This window comes from Pelophylax lessonae, assembly GCF_965119305.1.
Source record: "Pelophylax lessonae genome assembly, chromosome: 1".
NCBI lineage: Eukaryota > Metazoa > Chordata > Amphibia > Anura > Ranidae > Pelophylax > Pelophylax lessonae.
This window is the reverse complement of record NC_138768.1, coordinates 307211636-307224900: the sequence shown is the minus strand read 5'-3', so window position 1 is coordinate 307224900 and position 13265 is coordinate 307211636.

The window sequence follows — 13265 nt, the reverse complement described above, 5'->3', positions numbered from 1 at the left end:
ATTAGTCCCCTCTAGGGTTCACTTTAGGTAATCCATAGAGTGCCAATCTTGGCCAAAAGTTTTTTGCCCACCCCCCTTCCACCCCTCCTGCCGCCAACAATTCCTCATCCACTCACTGTCTAGCATTTATCCCTTGTCTCCACTGAATGATTATACATTCCACATTCATACCTGTTTCAGGTTGATATTCATCATTGTTCCCATTCCATCCATCTCATTGCATTAGTATCCATTTCTTGATTTTATACATACATGTATCAATATATACTATAAGAATTTCACATTATCACATACAAATATAATTTTTTATTGTATATTTAGTCTCAGTTAATGATATGCATACATCATTACAATTCTTTATTTTGTTTACATCTATTTTTTATTTTTTATTTTTAATTTCCCATTTTTGATTTTTATTTCTATTTTAATTTATTTTTTATTTATTTATTTATTTTTATTCATAATTAATTTTATTTCCACATTTATCATTTCTTTCTCATTTCATCCCATGGGTTTTCTTATTTTTATTTATTTTTTTTTTAACTTTCCTCTCATTGTCTATGGCATTATTCTCTTCATGCATCGTATCACATGTATATTATTGTTTATTTTTATTTTATACTGGTTTGACCTCTAGAGGGACCCTTGTTCCTCATACAGCCATAACGTAGAGTCATGTTTACTTTGATAGTAATTTTATAACTTCACCACCAGAGGGCATTGTCCCGGAACACATAAATTGGTCCTTCTCTTTCCCTTTTACATCTGACTTTGAAAAAGGAGCAAGCGCTGGTTTCCCACCATAGTGCGCATGGTCGGAAACGCGTCAGTCATTACGCCGGAAGATCCTGTGGACGAGCATCACGGCCACCGTGCGGCCTAAGCCTCCATCTCACTGCGGTTTCACCCTATTGTCCAAGCCTCCATCTCACTGCTGTGACACCCTCCACTTCCTGCTGGACAGGAAGAGGAAGAGAGGAGATGATTACAGACCCACAGTGATTACTCCAAGCCCCAGCCTCCACATGGACACCGGAAGGACCCATCTTGTCTGCTTATACTTACCTTGATGTAAGTTTTTTTTACTTGTTTGCCATATTAAATTGCAGTCTTAACTCAGAGGCGCTGTTTTCTCTTTTGTTTGTTGCAAGTTTGCAAAGCTGCTACTGGAGCTTCAGTGCATACTTTTATGAAGTTTTACCACGTGGATGTTTGAGCCACTGAGAATGGTTGGCAAGTTTTGCAGGCTGCTTCATGAAGTTTCCCACCTGTTCTGGTTTAGTTGTTTGGAGCCTGTTGGCTTGTTGCCATGTGGCCCTCCCTTCATATTTAGTGTTTTATGATATCCATATCATAATGGAAATGAAGATACTCTGTGTACTATATACTGGATGTACTATATAGAAAATGTGATTTTTGGTTTTCCTGTAAAATTCTTTATTTGGAGTACAACACCGAAAACAGGGATCCCAGCCCTCTTTCCTTGTTCTTTGCGTTTATGGCCTGTTACAAAACTGAAGCCTTGACTAACGGTGAGGAGTTATGCCTAGGGGAAGATTACTTGTCTTTTTTTCCAGTGTCCAATCACCTTAAGGTGTCAGCATTACCCTGTTGTAATGAAGTTCAAGATATCCTGTTTCCTGTGTTGTACTCCAAAATAAGGATTTTGCAGTTAAACCAAGAATCCATTTTTTTTTAAACCTTCACGCTCTATTCTCCTTGGGTAATGCAATCAGCATCGAGCACTGCATGCATGTGCTTCTCATCCTCTTTCCTGCCCTTTTGGAGGAAAACACTTGTGCTTCTAATGCTCCTATTTTGAAACCACATGTGAATTCTCTGGTCTGATTCACTGCCTGCCTTCAGTTACGATACTTACCTCCCGCAGCCTATAACTCACTCAACCTCAGTCCGCTCTGATTTCTGATTATACGAGCCCTTGGCTCTATTAGGGCCTAGTTGTTTACCTACAAGCGCATTATGTATTTTAAAAGACATTTAGTGGATACTTAGTCTATTACATTAGATAACCTTGTCCTATATTCCCTTACTTCCTTGTAGGAACTGACATCTGTAGTCAAAATCCTAAGCCCCCCATTTATATAGGTTCATCCTCATCATCGGCTTCTCTGCTTTCACTGTCTGAGCCTGATACATCTACTAGAACTTCCAGGCCTCTAATCTTCACTTCTGTCACTTTCTGTGCATTTATTAACTAGGTCTATTGCAGACATTCAGAACATTCCACTTCTACCTCTTCTGAGCCTTTTGGCAGTTCACCTTTAAGTACACCTAGGGTTCCTATCTTTATCTCTGACTCAGATTAGGTCCCTTTACAGCCTACTGTTATGGGATCTGTTTTTAGTCCCGTCATTCGTCAATATGGCATGCTCAATGTTATGTGTACTCTTATTGCCGCCGTATGCTTGGTTAAACCTATAGACTGCTGATCCAGGTATAGACTTTTCTATGGCTTATACTGCCTCAAAGTTCTTCCTGGTACCTTCCTTTTTGGAAAGCTTCACCAGTGGGGGCTTCTCGTGCTATTATGGCTCCCTACTGATCATGTAATGCAGTATTTTCCCTGGATAGAAAACTCTTGGACATTTGGTCCCTACCTTCTGTGGACTCTCTAGGCCTTTACCTTAAGGGACATCTTTTCACCATGGTGAATAATGTCTTTACATTTCTGGATTTCACTGATGCTTAAAGTCCTTGTTTAAGTCCCAGTTTAACCACTTGCCCACTGCTCACTGTGCTGCTACTGCGGCAAAGTGGCTCGTTAACGGCTGGCGACGTAGACCTACGTCACCAGACTCTCCCCCCTCTCAGCGCCGCGCGCGCCGCCGGAAGCTCGCTCCCGCTGTATTCAGACACAGCGGGAGTCGGGCCAGGGGAGGAGAGGCGGTGATCACCGCTACTCTTCCCCAATCGTCGGGGATCGAGTGAGGAAATCTCCTATGTGACAGACAGTGACAGATTACAGGATTCAGCATAGCTGAACCTGCGATCTGTGTCTGTGTCACACAATCCCCTCCCCCCACACACGTAAGTAAGCATGAGGCATACATTTAACCCCTTGATCACCAACAGTGTTAACCCCTTCCCTGCCAGTGTCATTATTACAGTAACAATGCATATTTATAGCACTGATTATTATAGTAATGTCACTGGTACCCCCAAAAGTGTCAAAAATGTCAGTCAGGGGTCCGATCTGTCCGCCGCCATTACTAGTAAAAAAAAATAAACAATAAAAATGACAAATCTTTCCCGTAGTTAGTAAACGCAATAACTTTTGCGCAAACCAATCAAAATACGCATATTGTGATTTTTGTTTTTACCAAAAATATGTAGCAGAAAACAAATTGGCCTAAAATGTTAAAAAATTTTGATTTATAAATTATTTTTTGTGAATGTTATATATCAGAATGTAAAAAATATCTTTTTTTTTTTTCTTTTTTTTTTCAAAATTGTCGCTCTTTTTTTTCAAAAATTAAAAATCGCACAGGTGATCAAATACCACCAAAAGAAAGCTCTATTTGTGGGGGAAAAAAGGACATACATTTAATTTGGGTACAGCGTCGCACGACCGCACAATTGTCCGTTAAAGTAACGCAGTGCCGAATTGCAAAATATAGCCTGGTCAGGAATGGGGTAAAATGTTCCGGTCTTAAAGCGGTTAAAAATACGCTCATTGAGAATTTTTTTGTCAAAGACATGTAGCTAAATACATTTTGGCCTAAATATATGATAAAAATTGAATATATTGGATATTTTTTAACTGTAGAATTAGAAAATGGCAAAATTTTCGCTCTTTTTTTATTAATATCGCAAAAAATGAAAAGCACAGAGGTGATCAAATACCACCAAAAGAAAGCTCTGTTTGTGGAGAAAAAAGGACGTAAATTTGGTTTGGGTACAGGGTTGCATGACCGCGCAATTGTCAGTTAAAATCGTGCAGTGTCAAGTTGCAAAAAGTGGCCTGGACGTTAGGCAGGAAAATGCTCCGGTGGTAAAGTGGTTAAGCTAACTAATATTACTGTCTTTTCTCTTCTGGTGGCAACTTAAATATGTGAAACCACGTGGATAACATCTTTTGAACCATTTTCTCTAGCTCAGCTCAAAAGTCTTGCGTATATGCCTAAAACCCTTCACTTCACCTGTCCCTACCTCTCAGAGAACTTTAAGTTAGTGTCTCGTATGGGAGCCTATTATGGATGAGCTTTGAGTTGGGGTCAACCATGAGTTGGAGCTGAACCCGGGCTGTTGGCAGTTCACCAAATGGGAAAACTAATTGGACAGATTTGACCAGGTCACCCACCTGAACCTCTGGCTGCTGCAGCTGGAAGTCATTTATTTAGTAGCTGAATCACTTCTGCCACTAAATGGTAGATTCCCACCACCTAATATCTTGTTTCAAATTGTAAATAAGTTGGAAGGCACCGGGTGACATAATAGTCATGGCCATATTTGGCCAATGACACGAATCAGCATCCATATCCAGTTTGTTAACATTCAGCAGCCTGCCAGCCAACTGTCATTTGCAACAAGAATAGCAGTAGTAGATTTAATTCCCCCTCAATATCCATACCAGTTTCTAATCGACTCATGTAGCCTGAGCGGGCAGCAAGCATGCAGCTTCTCTTTCCCCTGAACCATACCAGGCCACATGCCCAAAGAAAAAGAAAAATAAAAAAGTATGGAGTTCTCAAAATTCATACCAGACCAATTATCCTGAATAAGGGGTTGGTATGGCTTTTGGGGCGCAATAGAAACAAAGAAAATAAGAGTGGGGTCCCCCCAAAATCTGTACCAGTTCCTGATCCAGTCATGCATCCTGGCTGGCCAGGAAAAATAGGGGCAAGGAGTGTGCCACCCCCCTTCCTAAACCACACCAGGCTGATATGCCCTCAAAATCAAGTGGGTACCTTGCCAGGGGGCCCCCATGTCCCCCAATGTTAAATGGTCCAGTAATTTTGATCAATCATTAGTCACAATTGACAAGGTTCGTGTACACAATCACCCGTACTCTGATGATCCCCTGTCGCTACTCCCCTTACAAATGTCTGTTCACTGGCTGGCTGCTGAATGTCATCAAACCAGCTGGGGATGCTGGATGTCATTGACCATATATGGTTATGACCAAATGTGATCTTTACAGAGCAGGCTGGGGATCTGAACTTTCATTTAATGGCAGCCAAAGAAAATAACATTTTTGTACCTACTGTTAAATCATTTTCTTAGAGTCCATTAACCCTTTTGCTACCACAGCTGTTTCTGCGTTTTTTTTGCACACGTTTAAAAAAACTGGATTTTTGACTTATCCTAAAATCCTTTTCTCTTAAGTTCATTGACGTACGCAGTTCTCTCTGATTCATATCAGTAGGGTAATACTGCACCCCTACAGGAGTAGGACACTAGGCAGGAAAAAAGTTCTGGCTATGCCTATGGGCAGTCCCAGAGGGTACACCCTCTCTCTTCCTGCATAGGATGTCAGTTTTGTATCAAAGCAAAGTCAGAAAGTAACAACATCCCACCTCAAAATAGAGGGGCAGGTACTGTGTCCGTCAATGAACTTAAGAAAAAAACATTAAAAAAATCATCCTAGAAGATGCTTCCCGCGCTTTACGCAGGGTGGGAATCACTGAAGCAGACAATCCTCTGTCCTTCCACACCTGGCTTTCAACAGCCAAGCCGGCAAGCCAGGGACTGTAAAACCAGATGGGAGATTGGCCCCAGAGATAAGAAACGCTCCCTGAGAGGAATTCTCCAAGGAGCGTCAGCAGCAAGCCTGACCAGGTTGGCATACCAAGCTCGGTGAGGCCAGTCCGGAGCCATGAGAATGACCGAAATCCCTTATGCCTCGATCCTTCAAAGGATTCTTGGCAGCAACTTGAGAGGAGGAAAGGCAGACAGCAGCTGATACTGATCTTGGCCCATCCGTGAGCACTCTCACACGACCATGCCGACGTCAGCCTTGCGCAGGTGACCATGCCAAACTTCTCAGCATCATTTAAGTTGAACTTAGTGAATGTTCTTGCCTATGTCAGAGCCCATGGTGCCACCATAACACCCGCCAGAGGGTCCCGTGAGCGGGCCATGACCTCTACACTAACCTGTAGATGCAACGCCAACAGGACCACGTCCGGAGTGCCCTAAAACGAAGAGACAACTGCCAGAACGACTCCGGATGAAGGGACCATTGCCCTGCAACCAAGGCCTGTCGACTGGGGCAATCTGCCTGCCAATTTTTCTGCACCTGGAAAGGGAACAACAGAGAGAGCTGGAACAAGGCACTCTGCCCAACGAAGAATCGTCACTTCCAAGGCCGCAAGGACTCCCTTGGTGCCCCCTTGGTTAATGACACAAACCACGGTCGTGGCATAGTCGATTTAATGTGCACCGGACAGCCGCAGGTGCCTGATCCAGTGAACTAGGCAAAGCCGGTTGGCTCTCAGCTCCAGGACATTAAGCGGTACCTGGATCCTCCAGGGACCATACTCCCGAAGCAGAGAACCTGCCGAAGTCTCCTCCCCACCCGGACAGGCTTGCATCCACGGTGACAGTTGTCCAGTAAAAAGGGGAGGAAGGATTCCAGATCAAGACTCCCTGGGCACCTGGCTCAGCAGGATCCGCAAGTCCAGAGAGTTTGGATTCCAGTCACCTTTGAGAAGAATTGCCTCCTGAGAAGAATTGCCTCCTGGGGGATCCCCAAGAGGGATGGAGCGAAAGGGACCCTCTTGAAAAACGACACCATCAGTCCCAGAACATGCAGGTCCGAAGGGAGGACCATGTGCGGGACAGCAACAGTCGAACTGCAGTCTGAAGTTCTAAAGTTTTTTTCCCCCGGAGGGAGAAACACCCCGACTAAGGATGAGTCCAAAGTCAGGCCCAGATAGTCTAGTCTCATGGAAGGGACCAGGGATGAATTCTGAAGGTTCAGAACCCACCTGAACTCCTCCAGAGTTCTCATGGTGACATCCAACTTCATTGTCAGCACCGTAGGGGACTCCAAACAGAGAAGCAGATCAACTAGAAAACCAGAGCCGATACGCCCCGCTGTCCCAACAGCACCAGGACCTGGAGCCAACACCTTTGTGAAGACCCCAGTAGCAGAAGCGAGACCAAAGGGTAACGCAACAAACTGATAGAGATCCTTCCCCACGGCAAAAAACAGAGAACCCATAGGTGTCCAGAACATAACGGCATATGAATGTAGGCAGCTTGATGCCTATGGAGGCCAGGAGTCCCCCTGATGTAGGGAAGCCACCATTGTGCGAACCGATACCAACTTGAATTTTTGATCTGCACGGAACTATCAAAGGGCCAGTAGGTCCAGCTTGTTGAACCAGAGCCTGAACTGCCCCACAGAGCCCCGGCAAGCGATCCAGGTACAGCCGTACATTGGAAGGGAAAACCTTACCGGAATAAACGGATCAAAACTCGATCTTGCAACTGGACCGCATGACCTCATGAACCCAGCAGCCTGGGATCTGGGACCAGGTCCTTGAACCAGCAAGGACGTCCCCCCAAAGCCTAGATGGGTGAGAAAGCACCTTCAGGCCGAGTAGGCCTTGTCAGCAGGTCTGGAAAAAAATGATCTCTCGTTCGCCAGACCAGGGTCGTTTGGAACCACACGAGGAAGTCTTGAAGGACTTCGTCATGGCATTGGAACTCCACCCATCAGGCAGAGTCTGCGTGGCAAGGGCAAACATAAACACTGTTTCCAGTGCAGACTACGCCAGGGAGTACAGTTTGTGGGCCACAGCCCACGCCATCCTATCCCCAAGTCCTTAAAGGATGGGGATTCCTCCAACGGAACAATGGTAGTCCTTTTCAGCTAGAGACCGTACGTCCACCAAAGGCGGAACAGTCCACTGTTCCAGAGACTCCTCAAAAAGGGTAACATCTAGGGCCGCTTAGACACCCCAGGGGAACGTCTCAGACGGTCCCATCCTACATGAGCATAATGAGCTGCTCTGGATGGCAGTGAGTGCCAGATGCTACCTGCTCCCCAGGCGCAGCCGCTGCTGCATCCTCCAAATTGCAGGGTGTCACACACCAAAAAACAGTGCATCCACCAGCGCCTGTCGCGGCAGGGGAGGTAGAAATTTCATCCTCAGGGGGACAGGGCACGAGGTAACAGACCCGGCAGGGAGGCCCACGTCTGCGGTGGCTGAGTTAGACTCAGAATCCGAGACATCAGATGAGGCAGGGGTAGGTGGAGAAACGTTTCAGCGCACCTCCTACTTCCACCCGGGCCTAAATGCTTCCCGGACCGCCGAAAAGGCATCGAAGGACAGTGGAGATCCAGAAGGCCCTGCGGCCTCCGTGAGAAGGACAGTGGAGATCCAGAAGGCCCTGCGGCCTCCGTGAGGCGGTCAGGTGGAAACAAATGGCCTGCAGGATCAATACGGAACCTGAGGAACCCACCAGCAAAATTTTCAAAAAAATGACAAAAATTACATAAAAAAAAAAAGCAGCCCCACAGCGCTACATCCCCCCCCCCCCGGAGGTCAGGCACGCGCTAATGAACCCCCACAGAGAGGGAGAGACCACCCTCATGACTCACTGTCCTTAGTATAGCAATCAGATTAGAAGGGCCTCAGCAGTGGCTCAAAGAAAGGAGGGCACTGCCCGGGTGAAGGGAGGGGCTCCTCCCACCAAAAGAACGCCTCCAGGCACTCCCACCGGCCTTCACAGCAAATGGTCGAAAACGGATGTGCCAAGATGGCCACCGTAATAGAAGCAGACAGAGGCTACAACAAAATGGCGGCCCTGCACGGGAACGCGATAATCGGGACCCACAGAGGGGCCCCACAACAGTCCATCTACACCATCCAGCAGCAGAAACCCCACAAAGGTCCCCCCCCCGGATGGACGGCACACTCCCCCGGCCCCCCATATGGCCTGCATAAGAGGTCCCATCCCCAGGTAGGCCAAAACTGTCCCCCCACGTGGAGAGGGGTTCACAACAGGATTGAGGGAAACCCAGGAGTGTGAGGGTCTGACCATCCCAGGAAGAAGGCACGCGTCCACCCCAGAATCCGCCAGGGAAGGGGGGGAACGTTTACTCACCCTACCAGGAACACAGGCGGGTGCCATCTCCTGACAGAAACCCACACCACTGAAGTGGGGGGGCTGTCGGCCAAATAGGAACGCTGCAACATAAGCCTAGACCCTGTCGTGTGCGTCCTGGCGAGACGTTTAACTCGCGGGGCCAGTCCTCTTCCAGTGGGACTATGTTGCGGCCAACCCAGCGTGGAGCTAAGGCCTGCACACGCTCATTGCCCAGACTGGGGTGACCACTGGATATAGGGATCCAGTTGTCGCCCAGCCCGGCATAATTGCTTGAAGATCTCACAGGAAAAAAAGTTCCGGAGAAAAAAGGCTAGCTAAAAAAATCTACATAAAAAAAATACTGTATATGCCAGGACCAGAGATCCCAGCAAGGAACTAGGTCCTTATTCCTGATTAAAAGACAAAAGAAAAGGGGCGCACCGACCTAGTGCATTACCACTAAAACCATTTATTAAAATGTTAAAAGTATACAATGAGCAGCAACTTTTCTGGCTCTGAGGAAGGGGGTACGCCCCTGAAAACGCGTCAGCCTAGCCATAGCAGCCCCATGCGGCACTCTGCATGCCATTTTGTCACGTATGGGACCTTGGCTACCTTGGAGATTGTATATGCAGTGGTGATGTGTGTTTAATCACACCCGCTTTGTGAGTATATTGTATACTTTTTAACATTTTAATAAATGGTTTTAGTGGTAATGCACTAGGTCGGTGCGCCCCTTTTCTTTTTGTCTTTTTCTCTCAGTTGATTCTGGATACCCTTGATCCTGAGGGCGCAGCAAGACCATTGGCCCTTTTTTTTCCATCTAAGTCTGAAGTGCATTTCTCTTCCCTTCATCATATTCTACTTGAGCGCAGGAGATTTGCTTTACTACTTACTCCTGATTAGGCAGATTAAAACTGACATCCTATGCAGGAAGAGAGAGGTGGAGAGGTGTACCCTCCGAAACTGCCCATAGGCAGAGTTGTATAAAGTACTCGAAACCCATACTTGAGTAAAAGTACAAGTGCTCGATCAAAAAGTGACTTGAGTAGAAGTACTAAAGTATTCAACATTTTTTGTACTTAAGTATTGCAAGTAGTTTTTTTTAAAAATGTTGCTACTTAAGTACTGAAAGTAAAAGTACCAGTAGTTTTGAAAAAAAAAATTGCTACTCAAGTACTGAAAGTAAAAGTACAAGTACTGTGTTATGTAGTTATTAAAGAAAGAAGTCAAAAGTTTGAACATCATATTGTTTTTTATTATTTCAAATGCAGCTTTTATTTATACATACAGTAGCACTTATTTTCGTATGCGCCGATAATACACATGTTTTGAGCTTCATGAAACCTGCCATCTACTGTTCTTGCAGTGGTAATTTTTATAATTGTAACGAGTAACTATGCAGCACAAAAAAAAAATATCGGAGTAGAAGTATTAAAATCATCAAAAAAATGTAGTGAAGTAAAAGTGGAAGTAGGAGAAAAAAATTCTACTCTAGGAAAGTACAGATACCGCCTTTCGGTACTTAAGTACAGTAGTGAAGTAGTTCTACTTAGTTACTATACATCTCTGCCCATAGGCATAGCCAGAACTTTTTTCTGCCTAGTGTCCTACTGCTGTAGGGGGCAGTATAACCCTACTGATATGAATCAGAGAGAGCTGCATCCGTCAATGAACGATAGAGAAAATATTTCAGGCCTTTTGTTTAATTAAAACTCCCAAAAACATATATATTCTAAACGCAGATGCCCTAGAGAATAAAATTGTGGTAGTTTCAACTTTTTATGTCACACAATATAAATGCATTGGTTTACCAAGGGCACATTTTCAGTAAAAGTTAATTTTAGGGCATAAAAATGGCAATATTGTGCCGAATAAATAGATATCCAACATGTAAAGCCTTAAAATTGCCTGTGGTATGGAGACAAACTTCGGTACCCAAAATTTTCCATAAGCAAGGCTTTAAAAGCCCCAACAGGTCATCAGTTTAATAACTGTGGGCCCACAATTATTGCTCTCAGTACGACGTGCACATCGGTGTGTAACATTCGTAGCGCAAGGGTTTCTGACGTAGGCACTCTATATGTATGTGCATTACATATAGGGTTGAAGCAAAATTATCGAGGTTAAGGCTATTTACATTATTGTAGCCATACCTAATAAAGTCTTTATCACTGATATCAATATAATTTAAACTTGTGTGTCTCCATGAAACTCCAGAAGAGATATCCTAGAATATACAGTATCACACAAAAGTGAGTACACCCCTCACATTTTTGTAAATATTTTATGATATCTTTTCATGTGACAACACTGAAGAAATCTCACTTTGCTACAATGTAAAGTTGTGAGTGTACAGCTTGTATAACAGTGTAAATTTGCAGTCCCCTCAAAATAACTCAACACACAGCCATTAACCACTTGCCGACCGCCGCACGACTATCTACGGCGGCGGTCAGCCCCTCACAGGCAAAGTGACGTAGGTCTACGTCGCTCGCCTGTGAGGGTTTAGGGAGCGAGCGCACGCCGCCGGAGGCGCGCTCCCGCGTGGTCACGGACCCCCCCGCGCGTGTGACCGGCGGACCCGATCGCCGCCGGCCACTCTGCGATCGGCGGGGGAGAGGGAGAAAGTCAGGCAGCTTGTGTAAACAAGCTGCCTGTCATTCTCCTCTCTGTATGAGAGATGATCACATGGATCTACTATGTAGATCCATTGATCACTCTGCATACAGTTGAAGCCACAGCCAATCACAGTTAGAATCACGCCCCTAGGGACACACACAGACCCTCCCTCTCAAATAAAGTTAACCCCTTCACTACCAGTGTATTTTTACAGTAACAGTGCATATATATAGCACTGATTACTGTAGAAATGTCACTGGTAACCCCAAAAGTGTCAAAAATGTCAGTCAAGGGTCCGATCTGTCCGCCGCAATGTCGCAGTACCGCAAAAAAAATCGCAGATCGCCGCCATTACGCGTTAAAAAAAAAAACAACAAAAATGACAAAAATCTTTCCCTTTGTTAGTAAACGCAATAACTTTTGCGCAAACCAATCAAAATACGCTTTTTGCGATTTTTTTTTTTTTTACCAAACATAGGTAGCATAAAACAAATTGGCCGAAAATATTAAAAAATTTTGATTTTTACATTTTTTTGGGGGGGAATTTCATATAAAAAAAAGGGAAAAATATTGCTATTTTTGCAAAATTTACGCTCTTTTTTTGTTTATAGCGCGTGATCAAAAAATCGCACAGGTGATCAAATACCGCCAAAAGAAAGCTCTGTTTGTGGGAAAAAAAGGACGCCAAATTTGTTTAGGTACAGCGTCGCACGACCGCGCAATTGTCCGTTAAAGTCACGCAGTGCCGAATCGCAAAATACCCTCTGGTCGTTTAGCAGCCAAATCCTCCGGGGCTTAAGTGGTTAATGTCTAAACCGCTGGCAACATAAGTGAGTACACCACTAAGTCAAAATGTCCAAATTGGGCCCAAAGTGTCAATATTTTGTGTGGCCACCAATTTATTCCAGCGCTGCCTTAACCCTTTTGGACATGGAGTTCACCAGAGCTTCACAGGTTGCCACTGGAGTCCTCTTCCACTTCTCCATGACAACATCACGGAGCTGGTGGATGTTAGAGACCTTGCGCTCCTCCATCTTTCGTTTGAGGATGCCCCACAGATGCTCAATAGGGTTTAGGTCTGGAGACATGCTTGGCCAGTCCATCACCTTTACCCTCAGGTTCTTTAGCAAGGCAGCTGTCATCTTGGAGGTGTGTTTGGGGTCGTTATCATGTTGGAATACTGGCCTGCGGCCAGTAGCTCCCCCAGTGCCAGCAACACTTATGCAGCCCCAGACCATGACACTCCCACCAACATGCTTGACTGTAGGCAAGACACACTTGTCTTTGTACTCACCTGGTTGCAGCTACCACCATCTGAACCAAAAACGTTTATCTTGGTCTCATCAGATCACGGGACATGGTTCCAGTAATCCATGTCCTTAGTCTGCTTGTCTTCAGCAAACTGTTTGCGGGCTTTCTTGTGCATCATCTTTAGGAGAGGCTTCCTTCTGGGATGACAGCCATGCAGACCAATCTGATGCAGTGTGCGGCATATGCATGGGCGTAGGAACCGGGGGGGACACATCCCCCCCAGGAAATAATGCGGGGGGGACGGGTATGGTGAAATCCCCCCCAGTTTAGCA